Source organism: Ascaphus truei, chromosome 19, assembly GCF_040206685.1.
Source record: "Ascaphus truei isolate aAscTru1 chromosome 19, aAscTru1.hap1, whole genome shotgun sequence".
NCBI lineage: Eukaryota > Metazoa > Chordata > Amphibia > Anura > Ascaphidae > Ascaphus > Ascaphus truei.
The window spans coordinates 27,084,472-27,090,471 of NC_134501.1; positions in this window are offsets into that span (position 1 = coordinate 27,084,472).

The following is a 6,000-nucleotide window of genomic DNA, read 5'->3' on the forward strand; positions in this document are numbered from 1 at the left end:
CCTTTTTGTTTCCAGATCGGGATACTAGTCCCTGCCATACCGGGTGCGAACACTGGGTTATACCAAAGGGGGGACATCATTGAGTACTTTGATGTCAGAGTGTTCTTAAATTTTGTCGCCTCCCAAATCGATAAAGAGTTGGTCATTGAGGTGAGCGGCATCTCTCTGTGGTTAAACGCTAATTTTGGTAACCAAATCAGGTCGCTAAGTTCCTTTGGAGAACATGCGGCGTTTTCCAACTCTACCCATCGTTTCAATTGGGGGTTAGAGTGCCATTGAACAATTTGGCTTAATTGGGCCGCTTTATAGTATGTTAATAAACAGGGTACCGCCAAACCACCGGCAGCAACAGGTCTTTTCATATTGGAGCGATTAACTCTCGGTTTTTTCCTACCCCAGATAAATTTATAGATTTCTGTTTGGAGCGAGAGTATATCTGTTGTTTTTAGTGGCACAGGGAGTGTCTGAAAGAGATAAAGGATACGTGGCAATAGGTTCATTTTGACACTATGTATCCTACCGATCCATGATATCCTCTTAGAGGACCATCTGTATAGATCTTTTTTAAGAGTCCGAATTAGATGGGGATAATTTGCACTGTATATGAGGTTGACCCCTCTGGTGATGTGGATTCCTAAATATTTTATGTGTTTCTGTTGCCAGCTGAACTGGAAGTTTAACCTCAACAGCTTTTCCGTGTGACTGGGGAGATTAATGTTGAGTGCTTCCGATTTAGATTGGTTAATTTTAAATCCAGATATCTTTGAGAATCTGCTCAGGAGGTCAAATAGGTTGGGTAATGTGGTAAGGGGTTTTGTTATGATTAATAGGATATCGTCTGCATACAGGGCCGCTTTATGTGATTGTGAGTAAGCGTTTAACCCTGCGATATCCGGATTAGCTCGTATTTTAGCAGCTAGTGGTTCAATACACAGGGCGAATAGAAGGGGAGATAACGGGCATCCTTGTCGGGTGCCACTTTTGATTTCGAATGAAGGTGACGGGAAGCCCTGGTGTATCACCCTAGCTGTTGGGTTTGAGTATAACGACATGATCGCCCTACTCATCTGATCCCCGAAGCCAAATGCTGCGAGCGTTTCTTGTAGGTATGGCCAGTCTATCCTATCAAATGCTTTTTCAGCGTCCAGACTTAACAACATGCTTTGGGTGTTATTTTTATTAGCCAATTCTATCAGATCAATAATACGTCGGGTGTTGTCCGCTGCTTGTCTCCCTGCGATAAACCCGACCTGATCTGGGTGTATAAGTCTGGGTAGGATAAGACCTAATCTGTTGGCTAATAATTTAGCATACAACTTAATATCTGTGTTGATTAGGGAGATCGGTCTGTAACTGTTGCAGTCCAGCGGGTCTTTGCCAGGTTTATGTATTAATGATATGGACGCTCGCAGCATATCTCCGGGGATGGGAGCTCCTGCTAAAATTGCATTAAACATGTGGAGCAACCTTGGGGCTAAATCTTTCATATATTTCTTGTAATAAAGCCCTGAGAAACCGTCAGGTCCAGGTGCCTTTGAAGGTTTAAGTTCTTTAATAGCCTGTTCTACCTCTTCTAATGTGAAGTCAGTACTCAGGGCTTGTCGATCGCACTCTGTTAATCTACCTATGTTCGAGGTAGCTAAGAAATCTCTTAAGGCTGTGCTCGTATATTGATTATGTGCCACTTTTTTCCCATCATAAAGGGATCTATAGAATTCTCCAAATTCTTCTACTATTTTTTGTGGGTTGGCCGTACAATTATTAGATTTTAAGCGTATAGCTTGGATGTTAAACTTAGATTGCCTGTTTTGTAGCGCTCGGGCTAGCATCGTATCCGGTCTATTAGCCTTTTCATAAAACTTCCTCTTGGACCAACTCAGTGAGTTATCGGCTTTGGAGGTTAATAGCATATTCAATTCTATCTTAATGTCCTTGATTGCCTGTAGTAGTTGTATATCGGGGTTAGCTTTATGTTTGGATGTTAGGGTGTGTAGTTTGGATTGTAAAGCAATGATTTTGGCCTCTCTTTCTCTTTTCCGCCTTGCTGTGATACTAATTATAACGCCACGTAGTGTAGCTTTATGAGCCTCCCATAATACAGTATGGGATTCCACGGAGCCTGTGTTGATACGGAAGAACTGCTCTATTTCGTTCCCGATTGTTGAGCACGTTTCAGGGATCTTAAGGATGGATTCATTAAGTTTCCAGTTCGCCCCCGGTCGGCTGAGCCGAATATCTTTGCACCTTAGCTCGATTGGTGCATGGTCCGACCATGAAATATCATGAATCGCCGTATGGGAGACCATTGGAACCATTCGACATGAAACCAGGAAGTAATCGATTCTGCTATATGTGTGGTGTGGATGGGAAAAGAACGTATAGTCCCTGTCTATTGGATGCATCTCCCGCCATATATCTGCCAACTGGTTGTTTTTGCAACCTTGGATCAGGGATGCCCTTGTTTTCTTGTTATCTGACTGCCCTCCTCCTGATCTATCGAGGCCCGGATGTATTGTCATGTTGAAATCCCCTGCCAGTATGACGCATCCCTTTGCTATTGCTTGAAGGGTTTGAAAGAATTTGCTAAAGAACGTTGCGTCCTGTATGCATGGGGCGTATATGGTAGCTATTGTAATCCATTGTTCGTATATTGTTCCAATTAATATGAGGAATCTGCCGTCTTTATCTTTTTTAACTTTCTGGGCCACAAATGGGGTATTATTGTTGAAAAGGATGGCAACTCCTCGTTTTTTAATTGGGGCTGAGGATGTATAGAAATGAGAAAAACCCTTGTCCAGGAATTTGGGTGTGTTTGTGTTGCTAAAGTGTGTTTCTTGCAATAACAGTATGTCTGCTTTTTTTCTCTTGTAGTCAGCGAAAGCTATCCGCCTTTTGATTGGGCTATTAAAGCCTTTAACATTGTGCGAGAATATTGTTAATGCCATATTACATACCCTGAGTATTGGCTCTCTGTGATATATGTATGTACTCACCCATCCTGGTGTGTCTAAGAGTTTTCATTTGTGCTTCTACATCCATATTGCTTCTATTGGGATTCTTACCTCGACCATGATCAGTCTCTCGTCTCCTAGGGGTTGGGAGGGGTCGGGGAGAAGGGTGAGGAGGGGGTGGGTTTACTGAACAGGGAAAGTCACATGAGGAACAAAATAAGAAAAACAAATTAAAACAGAGAAAAAAGAGAATACAATATAAAAAATCAAATAGAGCAAGAGCTCGCCTCGGGAGCCCCCGAGTTCGGCTCTTGTGCCCAGAGGGTAGGTCAGTTAGCTCCCTAAATACTTGGGGTCGGTTCCCCATAGTGGGGACTGACCTCCATGGGACTTGAGTACAGCTCCGGAGCATTTGGAGCTGTACAATAGTACGCATGTCCGGCGTTAGTGGGAGCCCCCACCGGCACAATGATACATAGAGATATGTTTTAATCCATAAATATAACGTATTTTACATCTTATTCCGCTAGTGATAACTTTTTTTTTTTTTTTTTTTTTTTTTTATATAAACTAGTTTCCCCCGTATTTTAGTGCTAAATTCCCAGCATAAACATTAACTTTGTAACATATAACATATAAGAATATATAACATATACCATATAAAGTATATAACATATATATATAACATACATATATATATATATATATATATATATATACATAACACATATATACACATATATATACATATAACACATAACATATCTTATACTATATTAGTGAAAGCACTGTATGTTTGCCTGCCTGCCTGCATGCATGCATGCCTGCCTGCTGGATGTCCGGTGTCCCTAGCGGCAATCTCATTGGTCCCTTGGCCCGCCCGCCCCCGCACACCTCTCATTGGCCTCACACACTCACACCACCCCCTTGGCCCGCCCCCCACACCTCTCATTGGCCTGAGGCGGAGTGACGGGCCAAAGGTCCAAAAAAATAAATAACACACACACACACACACACACACACACACACACACACACACACACACACACACACACACACACACACACACACACACACACACACCTCTCTCCCCTCTCCAAATCACCTTTTCCCCCTCCCCAGTGGCATCACCTCTTCCCCCTCACCAGCGGCATCACCTCTTCCCCCTCACCAGCGGCATCACCTCTTCCCCCTCCCCAGCGGCATCACCTCTTCCCCCTCCCCAGCGGCATCACCTCTTCCCCCTCCCCAGCGGCATCACCTCTTCCCCCTCCCCAGCGGCATCACCTCTTCCCCCTCCCCAGCGGCATCACCTCTTCCCCCTCCCCAGCGGCATCACCTCTTCCCCCTCCCCAGCGGCATCACCTCTTCCCCCTCCCCAGCGGCATCACCTCTCCCCGCTCCAAATCACCTCTCCCCGCTCCAAATCACCTCTCCCCCCTCCCCGCTCCAAATCACCTCGCTTCCCGCAGCTGCCACGCGGCGCGTAAGATGGCGGACCCCCTTCCTCCCTCGCGGCGCCGAGTCAGACGGTGGCGGCGCCCGGAAGTACAGGTAGGTGTCGCTCCCCACCTCCGGCGCCAAACGGAACTGAGAAAGGGCGCATCAACTGAGGTGTGTGTGTGTGTGTGTGTGTGTGTGTGTGTGTGTGTGTGTGTGTCACTGTCCACTGCCCCCCCCTCCTATCCACTGCCCCCCCCTCCTATCCACTGCCCCCCCCTCCTGTCCACTGCCCCCCCTCCTGTCCACTGCGTCCCCCCTCCTGTCCACTGCGTCCCCCCTCCTGTCCCCCCTCCTGTCCACTGCCCCCCCCCTCCTGTCCACTGCCCCCCCCTCCTGTCCACTGCCCCCTCTCCTGTCCACTGCCCCCCCCTCCTGTCCACTGCCCCCCCCTCCTGTCCACTGCCCCCCCTCCTGTCCACTGCCCCCCCTCCTGTCCACTGCCCCCCCTCCTGTCCACTGCCCCCCCTCCTGTCCACTGCCCCCCCTCCTGTCCACTGCCCCCCCCTGCTGTCCACTGCCCCCCCCTCCTGTCCACTGCCCCCCCCTCCTGTCCACTGCCCCCCCCTCCTGTCCACTGCCCCCCCCCTCCTGTCCACTGCCCCCCCCTCCTGTCCACTGCCCCCCCCCTCCTGTCCACTGCCCCCCCCCTCCTGTCCACTGCCCCCCCCTCCTGTCCACTGCAGGAAATGCAGGGGGAGGAATCCATGCCTTTGAGGCGCCCCCCCCCCTCCCTTTGACGCCCCCCCCCTCCCTTTGACGCCCCCCCCCTCCCTTTGACGCCCCCCCCCTCCCTTTGACGCCCCCCCCTCTCCCTTTGACGCCCCCCCCCTCTCCCTTTGACCCCCCCCCTCCCTTTGACGCCCCCCCCCTCCCTTTGACGCCCCCCCCTCCCTTTGACGCCCCCCCCCTCCCTTTGACGCCCCCCCCCTCCCTTTGACGCCCCCCCCTCCCTTTGACGCCCCCCCTCCCTTTGACGCCCCCCCCCCTCCCTTTGACGCCCCCCCCTCCCTTTGACGCCCCCCCCTCCCTTTGACGCCCCCCCCTCCCTTTGACGCCCCCCCCTGCCTTTGACGCCCCGCGCGCACACACTGACTGACTGCCGCACGCACGCACACACTGACTGACGCGCACACAAAGCCTGACTGACGCACGCACACACTGACTGAGGCACACACTGACTGTGTGTGCGTCAGTCAGTCTGTGTGTGTTTGTGTTTCTGCCTCAGACTCACTGACGCGCGAGCAAACACACAGTGACTGACGCACACACGCTACATGAAGCTGTAAAGGAGGGAGGGAGGGGGGGGACTGGATTGATGTGAATGGGGGACAAACAGAGAGAGGGGGGAGGAGAGAGAGGAACGGGAACATTACATCCCGGGCAACGCCGGGTCTCTCAGCTAGTAAAAATATAAAAAATAAAACATATAAAAATAACCGTGGTTTACATAATGTTAATTGGAATTGAAATAGAGCTGTATGTGCCACTTTGTCTTTATAAACCCATCTTTCCCAAACTGGAGGTAAGCACCTCCAGCTCATTATGT